Genomic DNA, 16,667 nt, shown 5'->3' with positions numbered 1-16,667 from the left:
TGTAGCAACAAACTGAAGAGAAAGAACCTGATCAGCTGCATGATGCTGGTGCAAAAATATCACCACAACGACTCAGTCCCAATGTGGTTCAGAGTTCGGATAAGAAGTTTGATGGTACAATGGTAAATATTTAACTTCCATATGTTTATCTATAAATACTCTTGAATATAATTTCATTATGTTTGTTTTGTTTTATACGTTCATATATATGATTATATACATATGCGTTTACACTTTCATATAGTAAAAAAAATATCTAGTGTACATATGTATTTTTGTACTTTTGTTTTATATGTTTTATATATATATATATATATATATATATATATATGTATGTATATAAAAATATAAAACTGCATGACTAATTAATGTTGTTTTACCTTTTTTACTTGTCTGCAAGGAATCTACTGATTTCTAGTCAGATCAAAGAAAAGATGCATCTGATTCTCAATTTTTAATACCTGATAAGCTTCTCCAAAGCATTAATTTGGATTATTGTAGAGTATGTATGATGAATATATATTTAAGGTTATGTTATTGAGGGACCTGAGCATGAGCATTATGAAAAGATAGTGACATCATTCGACTATAACTTATACTTATTGAACTACTCAAGGTGTGATGCGGTGAAGATGTGGTGCAATAGACACAAAGTAATTCATACACCAGATGTCTAAATCATAAATAGAAAGTCGTTCGGGCATAATCATAACACAAAATGAGTTCTTAGGACAGGCCACGGTGAGAAACATGGGCATATATATCATGAGTTGTATATCATGAAGGTGGGATTTATGAAGTCAACGATTGAGACAGGTATTTGTACTTGGAGCTATTGCTTCTCATTTTCAGAGCTGAGATAGTCATAAGTTTGCATGCACCTTATCACTTTGGGCTAGAACCGACATAAAATGGTTCGGTAATATATAGAAAGCACAGTTTTCTTAGAGCCAAGCATGTTATAAGACATGGACTTTTTTTTAATCATGGGCAACCATATCATGGGGCTTGAATACATAAAAGACTGGATTTACTGAGACATCATTGCTTCTAGTTTAGAGGTCGGAGCATGACGTGACTTACATAGAGAACTCAAACCTTAAACATCGATAGGACTTGAATACATAAGACATTGCTAGAATGAACTCTTAAACTGAAGTAGGAGGAATATGCTTGAATAGGAATAGGTTTATCATGACTCTTTCCTGACTTGCCAGAATGAGAAAATTCAGTAACTACCTTAACTCACCATCTCCACCTTAGATCAAAGTCACAATCCTAGACTTGAGAACATAACCTCTCACCAATCTATAACCATAATTCTCAATACAATAGGGGGTGTCAGTATACACATGAACACAAACTTCCCTCAATAATTCAACGTAAAGACACTAAATTCTTTCTGGGACATCCCCCTTCAGGGATACTAATCATAACTTCCTCTAATCCCCAAAGTCATCAACTTATGACTAACGTTATCATGGGCATGGACATCAACATTCTAAATACTTAACACTCCATCTTCAAATCCTTAGGATACTAGCATTACACCTCTAATCACATAACTTACAACTTAGCAAAATTTGTAAAACCATACCAAAGGCTCACATTGCCTACCAATTTTTCCTCAATTCAAATATAAAGAACACTATACAACAACTTCCCAGACTTCTCCATACTACAAGATTCAAGAACGCAACTAGGTACGCAAAACACCTATACACATAAAACTGTATCTAATAACAGGCTACCTGGGGGTTCAATTTATTCTCAAATACACACGCTCTTATCTTCTTAATGACTCAACCACGATTCATTATCCTAACACTGGTCTCATGTACATAAATATCGCAATTAACCTCTCCCTTTTCCACTAGTTGCTAACCTAGGCTATTGCACACATCAAATCAAGCCTACTACTTACTCCTACAAAACATGTATCATTAACCTTAAGCTACTATTCCCACCACCACAATCCACATCTAAAGTTCAAGCCTATTGTCTAGAACCAATCATGTAGCACCGATGAAGCATGTTGCATATTATACTAGCCCATCAAATATAAATATCAACCTAAGTATGTTACTTCACTTAACTATATCCCATAAGTTCATCCTCTTCACGAAATTACTACTACGCCTCAAAATCTACTACATACCGTACTAGTCTACAACTACTAGAGAAAAGAAAATCAAGGGAGTAAAGTCACATTATAAGGATAGTCGGTCTTAATCTTATAATATCACCTATTACCATCTATTAACATATCCCACTTTCTCACATCATATTAACTTACCTATGCATACATCACAACCATCTTCAAAATTCCATATACAACAATGAGTTTATACCCATAACTTATTGACTAATCTACCCTTTTTTCATTCACAGCCTATAAATGATTTCTACAACTACCATAACTATTCATTGTGAGATCCTTCCCTATTTTGAGTAAATAATAATTGTAGCCAACCACTTCCTTCACAGACTATCATACAATCTACAATTATTGCTACCACATTAGTCTATCACTATAAAATGGAAAATCATCCCTCAATCAACGTTACACAACTAAACTAACTTCTTTACGCAAAAATCACCCTTATTTTGACTTCTAAGCTTGTGACTTCATATCATTAACTTCTGGACCATCTTACAACTCACAAGTTATGACACTTTATCACATACTACTACTCTGGTGGAAATATTGTTCCAATATTCTGACATCTATCACTACCCTTAAGCATGGCATCTGCAAAAAAAATTTTAGAAGGAACTGAATACACTTCATACCTTAGGCTCAAATGCACAATTGATGAATATAGGGGTAAAAGCTTAAATCAAAATACTTTAAAGCACTTATGAACTCCTCTCAAGTCTTTGTGCAATTTCATAATCTTTTATCACTCAACTAGAAGGGACCACCTCATTAGACTTTAAGATTCTGCACTTGAACCGACTCGACAATAAGACATAGTAAATGAAGCCAGAGTAAAGAAGGAATCTAGATAACTTCAAAATGGACAACACAGTGGCACGATCTAGAACATGAAGAAAAGTTAAACATTCCTAAACGCCTAGTAGCTTCCTCCTTAAAAGTGTGGCGCGCTACACATCAATAAAAAGGACGCTACCCGATGCAATTTCGCAGATAACGTGGGACCATAAATCGTTCTTTTATATCAAGTTTGTCACGACCCGAGCCGGGGCCCTAGCTGTAACGAGCATCCCAAACCATGAAGGCCCGGGCATCCCTTTCTTTCGGCGATCATGCACAACATTCATTCAATCTAAAGAATTTGTGAAAAGACATAACAAAATGGAAACATGGCCAATCTCATAACACTTCAATAATTTGGAAAGAAATTTAGAATATTTAAAACATATGACACCAGTCTGCAAAATCTTTAACACTACAGTATCCAACATATGTCTAAAACAAAACTGGGACAAGGCCCCCAGTCAGACCATGAATCAAACAAATAACAATATTTATATAAGCCCGGCCTTCCGGAATAGAGAAGGCTCACCAACAGCGAATCTCATAATCACCAATCCACTACTTCGTTGGACCTCGGAACTGTGCCTCATATCTTGAAATATAGGGGTCAATACGGATGTACTGGTACGCAGAGCAATCCAAAATAATGTATTTTTATATATAACATAAGTGACAGCATTTCATAAAACATTATGCATGAAATAATTTAAAACACATGGGCAGCTTCAAAGGAGTTTCAAAATAATTATGTAGATGCAATATCCTTCTTTATTTCACTTCTAAGCTAGATGGTACACCCTACAATTCTACATTCCACGGACTATATGGGATCCGCCCTTGACTCGGCGGCCAAAACTAAAATCCAAGTTTGCCGCAAAGGTTGGAGTTTGTGTTCTGATATGCCATAGGGCACTAGGCCAGCATATAATCCCTCTTTGGGAACATCATAAATCCATATCGGCAAAACACAATTTCGGGCAATAAGTTTTTTGAACTCATGCTTTCTTTGGGTAACCACCTAACTCTCTTTTCGCCCAATTTTAACCTTTTCTAAACCTGCATCATTCTAAGCTCAAAAGCTGAATAAAAATCTACATTTTGTTCTATTCTGTGTTACTATTGCATTATCTGTATTGGTATCATCATACCAAGACTTGTAAGTCATATTTTTCAGCCATACTTTATCAAGTTAGAACTCTTTTCAAGCAAACTAATGTTTAAACCACCAAATCAATCAAACAATGCAAAAGAGTTCTTATTTTCAAAATGTATTTCAAACTATCCAGACATTCTCTCTTTCCAATATTTCATCAAACATGTGGTGGTCAAGTATTTTGTGACAAATCATGCAACTCTTTAAAATCATCACTTCTCCTTTATATAAAAAAGAAACACCCTCTCTTCAATTCATAATCAAAATCAAGTCTTAACCAACAGTAAAGACATTTGTAATATGCTTGTCAGTATGAAATTAAATAATTCATAACATAAAAAAAACAAGGGGATTTATAACAAGAGGGGGATTATAATTCTTCTTGCTCTCAATTCAAATTTCAAACATCAAACCACATGCATACATACATACATACATACATACATACATATATATATATATATATAAACAAAATCGAGTTTAGGGGGTAAGGCCTCAAGACCAAAACATTATTGTCAAGAAGGATTCACAATGCATAATTGTAAATGTAAATTCAAGACCCTTTTGAAAATTCATGATTTCTCAATATTTAAACATAATTAAAACGATTTCACCATGCCTATGTAGTTTAGGAAAACCCCGCGTACCTTATGTTGTTTAGTTTGAGGACTGGAACTCTAATCTTGACCCTTTTCTTGAAATCTTAAACTTAGAGGAAAACCCTAGTTTGATCTTGTTTTTGAGAGTGGAGAGGATTTGAGATGTTTAAAAATTGACAAAATGTGATTAATAATGCTTAAGAGGAAACTTAATTTGTGGGAAAGGTTTTTTGGAGTGAAGAAAAGACAAAAAGATCTCTATGAAAATTAAAGAAGCAGCAGAATTTCATCAATTGACGACCATGGTTGATGGCCCATCACTCAGGTGATAGCTCGTCACATAGGTCATCACTTTTGGGCTGGACTTTACCACTTACCACCCTAGACTGACAACTAGGGCTGATGTATCGTCACTTAGTTGATGGACCATCAACTTGGTCGTCACCTAGTTGATAGCAAACAGACATTTCGAAGTAAAATGAGCATAACTTTCTACTTCAATATCAGATTAAGGTAAAACTAGTTGGGTTAGGAAGAAAACACAAAAAAATTTCATTTGGTATATAGTAGGCCCTATAACTCATCATATTTCAGGAGCTATAGTTGATGGAAATTGACCTAAGTTGAGACATTAACTAAAACTTAACCTATAGAAAAGCTTTCAACTCATCTTTGAATTAAGGGACCTCCATGATCTCAATTCTTGCTCAACTAAATTCCCACACTACATAATTGATTAACATACTAAATTTGTATAGGACTTATTGGTTTGTGGAACTTCTATGCATAGGAATAACGGTTTACGTTCTAGCCCGAAATGCGGGTTGTTACAGATGGAGAGATTAAATTGGATTTTGAGGTATTCTCTAATCCTTTTTTGGACTTTAAAAGAAAGATAAAGAAGGCGAAGAGCCCTCTCTATATGGAGTAAGTTAACTTGTGGTGATATCTTCCAATAACAAGAAATAAGAGAGGAAATTGCAAAGATAAAAGAGAAGTTTTTTGAGGAATTATTTTGTTCAGAAAATAGAGTTGGTATGCAAAAAGCTAAGGAGGAATATATTAAGTATCTTCACTGGGAGGAAAGATTTTGGCAACAAAAGGCTGGATATGAATGATTTGTGAATGAAGATAGAAATACTAGGTTTTTTATAGCATTGTGAAAGGCAGAAGACAGAGGTTAAAGGATAGAAGAATTAGAAATTCCCAAGGCTGCTGGTTAGAAGAAAAAGGAGAAATAATTGAAGAAGTAGAGTAATTTTTTCATTCTGGATTTAAGCTAGAAAGGGATGCATCAAATCTCACTCTTTTGAATCACATTTCGAAAACTATTACGAAAGGAGAAAATCAGTTGTTGAATGCTTTTCTATATTTTGAAGAAGTAAAATGGGTTGTTTTCAAGCTTAGTGGAGATAGTTCAATTTGTCCCCAATGGTTTGACATGTAAGTTTTACCAGGTCTGTGGGGAAATAGTTGGTTCAGATGTTATAAGGATGATACATGATTTCTTTGTAGGTAACTCCCTTCCTAAATCTATTACTTACAATAACTTGATCCTAATCCCCAAAAGAGAAAATGTTCTCTCCTTTTCGGATATGAGAACAATTAGTTTGAATAATTTTATTAATAAAATTCTTTCTAGGATTATCCATGATAGAATTGAAGATTTGCTCTCCAAATTGATTTTTGCTAACCGGTTAAGTTTTGTTAAAGGAAGAAGTATTATTGAAAATGCTCTACTTTCTCAAGAATTAATATCCAATCTGGAAAAAGGAAGAAAACCTTCTAATGTTGTTATAAAGCTGGACATGGAAAAAGCTTATGACAGAATTTCTTGATTTTTTTATTAGAGTTCTTAAGAAAATGGGGTTTTTGATAACGCTTAACTTACACATCAATTTAGTGCAAGGCAGTCGTCGTCAATATATTTACCCAACTTTAGAGTCGGGGTCGAATCCACAGGGAACAATGTGAGTGGCAATTAGTTAAATTCAAACAACTAGCATGAAAAGACAAAATGGGGGTTTTCAAAGATCAAACAAGTAATTGTTGGTCACTTTAGTTTCCGTGTTTGCAATCAAGAGTTTATAGAAAAACCAGAATTATGTTCACCAGGGATTTTGGTACTTGACAGATGCTACTAGTGGTTCAGGATTCTCACGGTAGGTAGGACAACAAGTTATCTTTATCGAAGTTATGCTTAAATGTCTCTCGACCTACTTAAGCATTTAAATACCTAATCCTCTTGGACTTAGGGAATTTATATTCACAGCCCAGATTTTACCTCAGGTTAACCAACCTTGTTACAACGCTGATTATTAAACGGAGTATTTCCAAGTCCCTGTTGATAATTCACTTCCTACTATATTTGATTTCTTTCTCAAGCAAATCAAAGTAGGTTTTATCTATTGTTTGCAACCAACAGACGTTAAATAAAACCACAGAATTATTAAGAAATTCTACCACCTTTCAAATCCTGATCACTCAACACCTTATCAAGACCTAACCCTAGATCCCATAATTCAGGTTAAAAGAATTTAGCCACTCATGACGTAAAAATCGAAGCAACTAGATAGATTCATGCTTTGAAAGATAAACTTACCATAAGATGAACAGAAACTAGAGATTCTCAGATTAAATCACAAAGAAAATCCCAAAGTAATGATAATAATCTCTTCAAAATATTTGCTTTTTCGAGCCAATAAATTAGAGAGAAAATATCAAAAGTATTGTCAAAACTCAATGTGCGGAACCCCTAAGAAAACACTAAACAAGGCTTTAAATAATTCACCCTAATTATGGAAATAAAGTAATAAAATTCAGAAATTCTTCAGATTAGGTAATGACATTTGTGATAGCTTATCAAGAGGCTGACGACTTATCACAAATGTCGTCAGCTCCTTCTTCAGTTTTGGCTCTTCCTGCTTAAGGCTGACGACAATCTTGATGACTTATCAGCTTCTTGACGACCTATCACAAAATGTCGTCAGGGCGCTGCTTCAGTTCTCCTGTGCAGCCTCAGACTGATGATATTCTTGACAGCTTATCAGATGCTTGACGATCTATTACAAAATATTGTCATAGCTTTTAATCTTAGGCCAATTCTCTATCGGTGGCTGACGATGAATCTGATAGCTTATCACAAGGCTGACGACTTAACAGAAATGTCGTCAGCCACACTTTTGCCTTTATCTACTTCCGATTTCAACTTGTTTGCTTCCATTCTTGTTGTTTCTCTATCATATTAGCTTCTACTGCAAAATCAAACATAAAACAATCAAAAATGACAAAAGTTGCTTAAGACTTCGCAATTATTCTTAGATAAAATCCTCAAATGTGTTAGCATTAGCTCACACATCAACACCCTCAACTAAAACAATTACTTGTCCTCAAGAAACTACATAACACCACACTACGATGCTTAACCAAGAGACACATAAGATACCTATGACAGTTGATCATCAATTTTAGTTCAAAACACATTACCCTCTCCATTTTCAATCACTTTAATCCGAACTGTGTATATCAATAAAGATCAACAATGTGACACAAAGGAATCAAGATATGACATCAAATTAGCAACCATAACCATGCATATATACAAGTTACACTACCCAAACATGTAAGCAGCTAGTAATGCAACCAATGTTCCCTTACAACAAAGAAGTCCCTCCTCACTCATATATGAAATCAAGCATGTAAATGCAGGGACGGTCAAGAAACACTCACTCTCAGAAAGAAGTTCCAGTTAATGTATGTCAAATACCATAAGCTTGCCATTATTTTCATTACCTAAGCTTTAAGACAGTTAAGTTAGGATCACTATAGGACTTTTCTTCAGCTTGTAATGTAGGCTTGGCGCTGGAATGATATACAAGGATATTTAAAGTAACTAAGCCTCCTTGACACTACACTATTTTTGGGGTCTCACTTATCAACCTTTACCTTATTTCACCATTTCTTGATTAAAGCACATTCAAGTTAGGTGCAATTTTTATTCATTCATTTTCTTTTTTTCACAACTTTTCTTTTCTCCTTCTCTTTCTACCACAACCAGCCTTGCATATATATATATATATATATAAACATATTTATTCTCTTTCTTCATACTCACTTTACGTAACGTACCCCTATGATAGCCACCCTCAACTTAGGCTATTTGCCTAAGTCAAAGTGCACAATGTCCAAGGAAGATCAGGGCCAAAATAGGTTTATTGTGATACAAATGGGAAGGTGATAGGTATAATAAAAAGAATAGGCATTCAGGCTCAAAATCAGGATCAAGGGATTTTATTCACACATGGATGGTCATTTGGGCTAAAAGTGGACTTATATTAACAACGACCTATGATCCTTTCCTAACTGCTATCCTACAACTAAGGCAAGACCAACCGGACAAGTTCTAGATTTAACACATAGCGAAAACTAGGTAGTCTCTCACACACACATGGCACAAAGGTACATCACAAGCTAATACCCATCTGGTTCATGTAATTTTTTAGCAATGATTACTGTGTCACTAAAACTAATGCCATAAAAAAATTCACGTTAGTCACATATAGATGCACATCACACAGTTACCAGATAGACAATTAGAGAGGTATTTATCATTCCAAGAAAAATCAACAAAAATATGTCAACTATCCTAGATACTTATTTTTCCCCAGTTAATCACAACACATCATAAAACAAACATAATACGCCTAAACATGTCAGCTCTACTAGGAACAAGACTCCAGGACAAAGAGGCACGGCAAAAATAACCCCAAGAGAACATCAACACACACAAGTAGCTCCACCTTCAACATAAAATCATGCAATGTTCCCAATGCGTCAAACCAAAACTAAAGTCAGAAACATACCTGTGGCACCATGGGTGCAAAGATCTGATGTCAATCACATAATACAAATACAAACAACAAAATACCTTGGGTTACCTCCCAAGAAGCGCCAAATTTAGTGTCGCAGCACGACATCATTCAGTCATCCTTTATCCCTCCACTTAGACGATGTGAATTATTGGCCCATCTCTCGATCTTTACTTCTTTTAGGCTTGTTGGGCAAAGGAGAGGGCATGATAAGGAATGTTCTATGACGCCACTTCGAAGACTTGAACCACTTGCCTAATTTTGCATCAAACTTTTGTGCATTGGAAAACAGTAAGGATCTTGAAAAGACACTAAATGGACATCGATTTTTAGGCTTCTTGGCTTTTACGATTGGGGTTGTGGTATACCCTTTTGGAAAGATAAACTCCAAAATGTAAGAATTTTCCTCCTCATTTTCAAAATTCATCATTTGCTTGGGTGATTCAACTTTCATCACATCCACCATGCATAATGTTGAAAAGTGGTTCGAATGAGGACTAACTCTTACTTCCAGAGTAGTATCCCTATTAGTATCTTCACCCCAAAATGGACTAGAGTCTTCACAAGGATTATGCTTGATTTCTTATTTTACCTCTAGCACCATTTCCCCAATCTTGGAATCATTCCTCATGGTTGGTTCAGTTGGTTGGGAAATCTCCAAGGGTTGATCAACATCAAGCTCATCATCAGTATAGGATTCTTGCTCCTCATATTCACACTCTTCAATTAGTTTAAATGATTCCACAGACAAGATATCATCTAAACATAATGTAGAAAAGTGCTTTGGATGATTGACCTCGATATCCATCTCCTCTATCTTTTCTATTTCCTTGTTAAATACCTTAATGTCTTGATGTATATCACCTATGATATCAATCGTTGTGCTCATACAATCCAATATTAGTTAAAGCATAACTTTAATGCCACTCTTTCCGGTGCTTCGTTCTTCGTTTTCTTGACCAAAAGACCTATCAAAATCATAAGAAGAACTAGAATTTGGGTTAGCACAATGGGTAGAGGGGGCATTTGGGCAATCACTCTAATGTCCATCTTGACCACCACATAAAATACAATCATACTCCCAGTAGGATGGAGATGGTGCACACATCTCTCTCCGGGGAGCATATTTACAATCTTGCCAAAAGTGAGGTCCATCACAATATGAACATGGATCATCAAGACATGATTTCCAACCACCAAGCTCATATTCATTCCAAGACGCCATAGTAATAAGTAAACTAAATTAAAAATCTACCTAACACCAGAAATAAAAGAAAACTAAACACAAATATTTACAAGTTTAAATTCAAGCAAGTAGGCTAAAATTCCAAACCAACTCAATACGCCAAATTATTCCCCGACAACGACACCATTTTTGATAACGCTCAACTTACATGTCAATTTAGTGCAAGGCGGTCGTCGTCAATATATTTACCCAACTTTGGAGTTGGAGTCGAATCCACAGGGAACAATGTGAGTGACGATTAAACTAGTTTGAAACTAAAGCTACAAGTTAAATTCAAACAACTAGCATGAAAAGACAAAATGGGGGTTTTCAAAGATCAAACAAATAATTATTGGTCACTTAGTTTCCGTGTTTGCAATCAAGAGTTTATGGAAAAACCAGAATTATGTTCACTAGGGATTTTGGTACTTGACAGATGCTACTAGTGGTTCAGGATTCTCACGGTAGGTAGGACAACAAGTTATCTTTATCGAAGTTATGCTTAAATGTCTCTCGATCTACTTAAGCATTTAATTACCTAATCCTTTCGGACTTTGGAAATTTATATTCACAGCCCAGATTTTACCTCAGGTTAACCAACCTTGTTACAACGCTGATTATTAAACGGAGTATTTCCAAGTCCCTGTTGATAATTCACTTCCTACTATATTTGATTTTTTTCTCAAGCAAATCAAAGTAGGTTTTATCTATTGTTTGCAACCAACAGACGTTAATTAAAACCTCAGAATTATCAAGAAGTCCTACCACCTTTCGAATCCTGATCACTCAGCACCTTATCAAGACCTAACCCTAGATCCCATAATTCAGGTTAAAGGAATTTAGCCACACTCATGACGTAAAAATCAAAGCAACTAGATGGATTCATGCTTTGAAAGATAAACTTACCATAAGATGAATAGAAACTAGAGATTCTCAAATTATATCACAAAGGAAATCCCAAAATAATGATAATAATCTTTTCAAAATATTTGCTTTTTCGAGCCAAGAAATTAGAGAGAAAATATCAAAAGTATTGTCAAAACTCAATGTGCGAAACCCCTAAGAAAACCCTAAACAGGGCTTTAAATAGTTCACCCTAATTATGGAAACAAAATAATAAAATTCAGAAATTCTTTGAATTAGGTGACGACATTTGTGATAGCTTATCAAGAGGCTGATGACTTATCACAAATGTTGTCAGCTCCTTCTTCAATTTTGGCTCTTCCTGCTTAAGGCTGACCACAATCTTGATGACTTATCAACTCCTTGACGACCTATCACAAAATGTCGTCAAGGCGCTGCTTCAGTTCTCCTGTGCTGCCTCAGGCTGACGACATTCTTGATAGCTTATCAGATCCTTAACGACCTATCACAAAATATCATCACAGCTTTCAATCTTAGGTCAATTCTCTGTTTATGTCTAACGATGAATCTGATAGCTTATCACAAGGCTGACGACTTATCAGAAATGTCGTCAGACACACTTTTGCCTCTATCTACTTCTGATTTCAACTCCTTTGCTTCCATTCTTGTTGGTTCTCTATCATATTAGCTTCTACTGCAAAATCAAACATAAACCAATCAAAAACAATAAAAGTTTCTTAAGACTTCACAATTATTCTTAGTTAAAAGCCTCAAATATGTTAGCATTAGCTCACACATCAGTTTTATTGATTTGATACGGAGATTGATTTCAAGCAACTATTATTCAGTGAAAGAAAGAGGGGTGAAATAAGGTAATCCTCTATCTCCTACTTTATTTATATAATCAATTGAAGTACTCTCTACGGCTCTAAACTCTCTTTTGAGGATGATAAGTCTGTAGGTTATGAGATGCCTAAGTGGAATACAATTGTACCTCCTGTTTTTGTGATTAAAGAGCTCCATAAAGTTTTTGCAAAATTCTTTTGGACTAATAAGGAATCAGGCAGAAGTGAACACTGGTCAGCATGGAACAAAGTATGTTTTCCTAAAAAGGAGGGTGGACTTGATTTAGATCTCTATTTGATGTTTCAAAGGCCTTGTACGCTAAATTATTGTGGAAATTCAGGACACAAAATAGTTTATGGTCTAACATTCTTAGGAACAAATATTGTAAGAAGCAGATCCCTTCTCTTTTTCAATGGTAGGGTAGTTCTCAGGTATGGAAATTTATGTTGCAGAATGGAGACATAATTGAGCAAGGATTATGATCGGAACCTAGAGGAGGCACAATAACTGTATGGTTTGACAATTGGACTAATTTAGGCCGTTTATTTAAATATCCTTCAGAAATGCCTACTTGTCATGACTTTAATGAGACGTAGGACCTAGTTCTTGGTTATGTGGTAGAACATGTGAAGAGTACTACAAAAAGAAGTGTTGTGCAATCAAAGTGATAAACCATGATGGATTCACACAAGCTCTGGCACTTTTACAGTCAGTAGTGCATGGAATCTTCTTAAACAAAGGAAAGAAGCAAATGAAGACCTGCAACTTATTTGGAGTAAAGGCTTTCCCTTTAAAATCTCATTTCCTGTGTGGAGAATGTGGCATGTTATTGTTCCAGTCGCAGATCTGATGTCCAGAATCCTAACATTTCACATGATTGTAGGTGTTGTTTAAATCCGGAGAGGGAGACCATAAAACATTTGGTTTTTAAAGGGGAAACAGCTAGCACAGTCTGGAACTACTTCACAAAGGCAGCTAGTTTTAATCCTCTCAATTATCTTAAGGACAGTGTTAGAGAATGGTGGAACTTTCAAGGAAACGAAAGAGTAAGGATTAATTTTCAGGTGGTTCCTATCGCCATGTTGTGGTTTTTATGGAAAAAAAAAAAAAGAAATACTATACTGCATAGAGAAAAATATTCTACTGGTAAAGTTCTTTTTTTTATATCACTAGTTCCATAATAAAGTTCCTAAAAGCTAGATTAAATATGAATTGTGACAACAAAAAATGGGTAGAATTGTAGCAATTTTGGAAGGGTATAGACCTAATTACTCTTTCAAAATAGTAAGATGGTATCCTCCTCCAGAAAATTGGCTTAAGTGCAACATTGATGATGCTTCTAGAGGGAACCAGGGCCTAGCGCAACAGCCTTCAACATTAGAAACCATGATGGAGATTTGGTTGTGGCCAAGGGATACCTTATACAAGAAATTACAATCTTGCGGGGCAGAGGCTGGAGCTATCAGAGAAAGCCTATAGTTTTACAAAGAGAAGTAGCGATTTAATGTTATTATTGAGACTGATTCACTGTCCATCGTTCACATTCTGTAAAGGAAGTGGGAAACACCTTCGTCTTTATTAGTTGAAGTCAAGGAAATCAACACTCTAATGGAAATTTTATCAGCAAGAGTACAATATTCCCTTCGGAAAGGAAATACTCTTGCTGATTTTTTCACTAACCTGGTTTTTGTTTTTGCACGTGAATTTCACATAGAGAATTTACAGGATGTGCCTAGTGACGGAAGAAAATTACTACAGCTAGACAAACAAGGAACACCAAACATTCGCAGGAGCAAAATGGATTAATACATATGCATAGGTTAAAAGATTTGGACCAGATTTACTACAAATAGCTTAGTTTTCACAGAAGAGAGTACAAATAAGTACGTCGGAAGAAAATTCATATGATGGAGTATAAGCACCTAGTGAGAGTTTAGGGTGTTCAAAGATACAAAATCAAGACGTGGATATTTGCATGTGCACTCGGATCTGTCAACAGTGCTAGGTTGACAGGTGAATCTGCAACAGGTCATAAGAGAACATTAGTAAATCCCTTTAAAAGCTTTTTCCACCTTATTTTTTAATGGAACAGATGGCGGTATCAATCTCTAGTTAGATTTAACCCATCATTCAATTGAAAAATGGGCAAATTAAGCCTTAAGGAAAAGAGAGTTCTTAGCTTTCAAGGGTAGAGTAGAACTGATTTTCACCTCAAACGTCTATTAGCCGTGTAGCGAGATCGAAGTTTAAGCGTTAAAACTTTGAAGCAATTCAAGTATAAGAATGGAGTTTGTTGGATTTCATCGAGATTTCAACAATCAAGAACCCCAAGTATCAATTCAGATGATGACCTTCATCTTTCTTAGATGGTAGCTCCGTATTTTCGGAATTTTAAGGAAAGATTGATGATTTTCTTGGTAGCTCAAGCTGAACTTTTCAGCTGACTACTTTCCTAATATGTTTCGGGTGATGTCTGGTTTTGTAAGTGTTTCTAGGCCAGGCCATTATTGGGCCTGATTTTTGTATATTTACTGACCCATTTTGATTTAATAAAGTATAAATAACATAAATACCAACCATTTTGGAAGTAATTACACTCTCTCCCACTTTTTTAATTACTTTACTCTCTCTCCTTATTAACATACATAACATAGCCGACATATACATAGCATTCTATGTATATGTTGGGATTTTTGTAATATATTTAGGAAGTTGGGATTTTTTGTAATATTAGAAATATAAGTTGTGTTTTTGTGTATTTTTTAGTTTAATAAATGGGCATTAACCCTTTTTAATTAAAAAAAATGTGTATATATGTATGTATATATTGAGATGTTATGAATACATCTATCTGTATTATATTTAATAGATTTATTAGTATTTTATCATCCTTTGTATAAGCGAGCAAATCATAGACAAATTCACTAGTATATAAGAAAAACTCATGTTCGGCGTGACCATATTGTCTATGTTATGTGAATGAGTTATACTAAAGAATAACTACTTAATATTAGTATTGATTAATGATTTTTTATAAAATTATGTGTATTTGATAGTCTATAATTGATCAATACAACTAGTTTCTTAGGATATTTCAATATATTGTTTATGCATCATGACCTGTTTATGGGAAGATTGTATAAGAACACCAAAAGTTTGTAAGATTGTTCATTTATATGACGAAAAAAGGGCTAAAATTACCTTTGAAGTATCCGAAATGGAGCAAAATACTCTTCTTTAGTTTTTAGACTCAAAAGAGTTTCTACGTTAAATATTTTACACAAAAATATCCCTCTATCTAACAGAATAACACCAGACATGCCACATGAACAAAATATATACCATGCATGCCCCGTGTACCAAAAATATCACTTGAATAATCCACGTGGAAAATCCCTCATATAATCCATCCTCCCACTTAATAATCATCATTAGCCCAAGAGACAAGAAGTTAGAAAAGTTCAATTTACTTGCCATCTATAAATTAACCTTTACTTACAAAAAAATAAAGGCTCAACAAAATGATCCTTCTTTAAGTGAAAGTTGCAAGATTTTTCATCACAGTACTCTTGATAACTTCTTAGATGTCTCATTGAAGGAAGAAACTTGTACGATGAAGAAAATACCTTGTAAACTTAATCTATCGGATAATTTTAATCCAGAAAAAATTCAATTTAATGTTTTATTGCGAGATTGATGGATAATGAATATATGCACTTAATAATTAGTATAGAACAAAAATTTCTTGTCTTTTACATCATATCAAGGATGATGAATTAAGGAGCTCTTATAGTCTTAATAAAAGATTTGGAATGGTTTAGACACCAAGGTTATGCCATTTCATATTGAACTTTTCCAGCTTCTTCTCTTTTGGGCTAATGATGGTTATTAATTGGATTGATATATTAAATGAGAATTTTTTCATGTGGACTGTTTAAGTAACATTTTTTATTCACGTGTCATGTTTTTTGTCACTTTGTTAGAAAAAAAGATAATTTTTGAGGCAAAAAACTAATGAAGATATTTTTAGTTTATTTCAGATGATTCAGAGATATTTTTGACCCATTTATTTTTATAAGATTGTATGTAAAATTTTATTTTTATATAAAAC

General features: G+C 34.6%; 1 long non-coding RNA gene across 1 annotated transcript; it reads right to left on the bottom strand.

The window, feature by feature from the left end:
* Positions 1-11,759: 11,759 nt before the first annotated feature.
* On the bottom strand, positions 11,760-15,059 carry LOC124898952. The gene is made up of 3 exons (XR_007056063.1): positions 14,767-15,059; positions 14,479-14,575; positions 11,760-12,404 (listed from the first exon to the last, which is right to left on the bottom strand). It is a non-coding gene; the product is annotated as an uncharacterized LOC124898952 (long non-coding RNA).
* Between the last annotated feature and the right edge of the window lie 1,608 nt (positions 15,060-16,667).

This window comes from Capsicum annuum, chromosome 5 (assembly GCF_002878395.1).
Source record: "Capsicum annuum cultivar UCD-10X-F1 chromosome 5, UCD10Xv1.1, whole genome shotgun sequence".
In the NCBI taxonomy this organism is placed as follows: Eukaryota; Viridiplantae; Streptophyta; class Magnoliopsida; order Solanales; family Solanaceae; genus Capsicum; species Capsicum annuum.
Note: the sequence above shows the minus strand (reverse complement) of the source record. Positions and strands in the feature narration are given on the sequence as shown.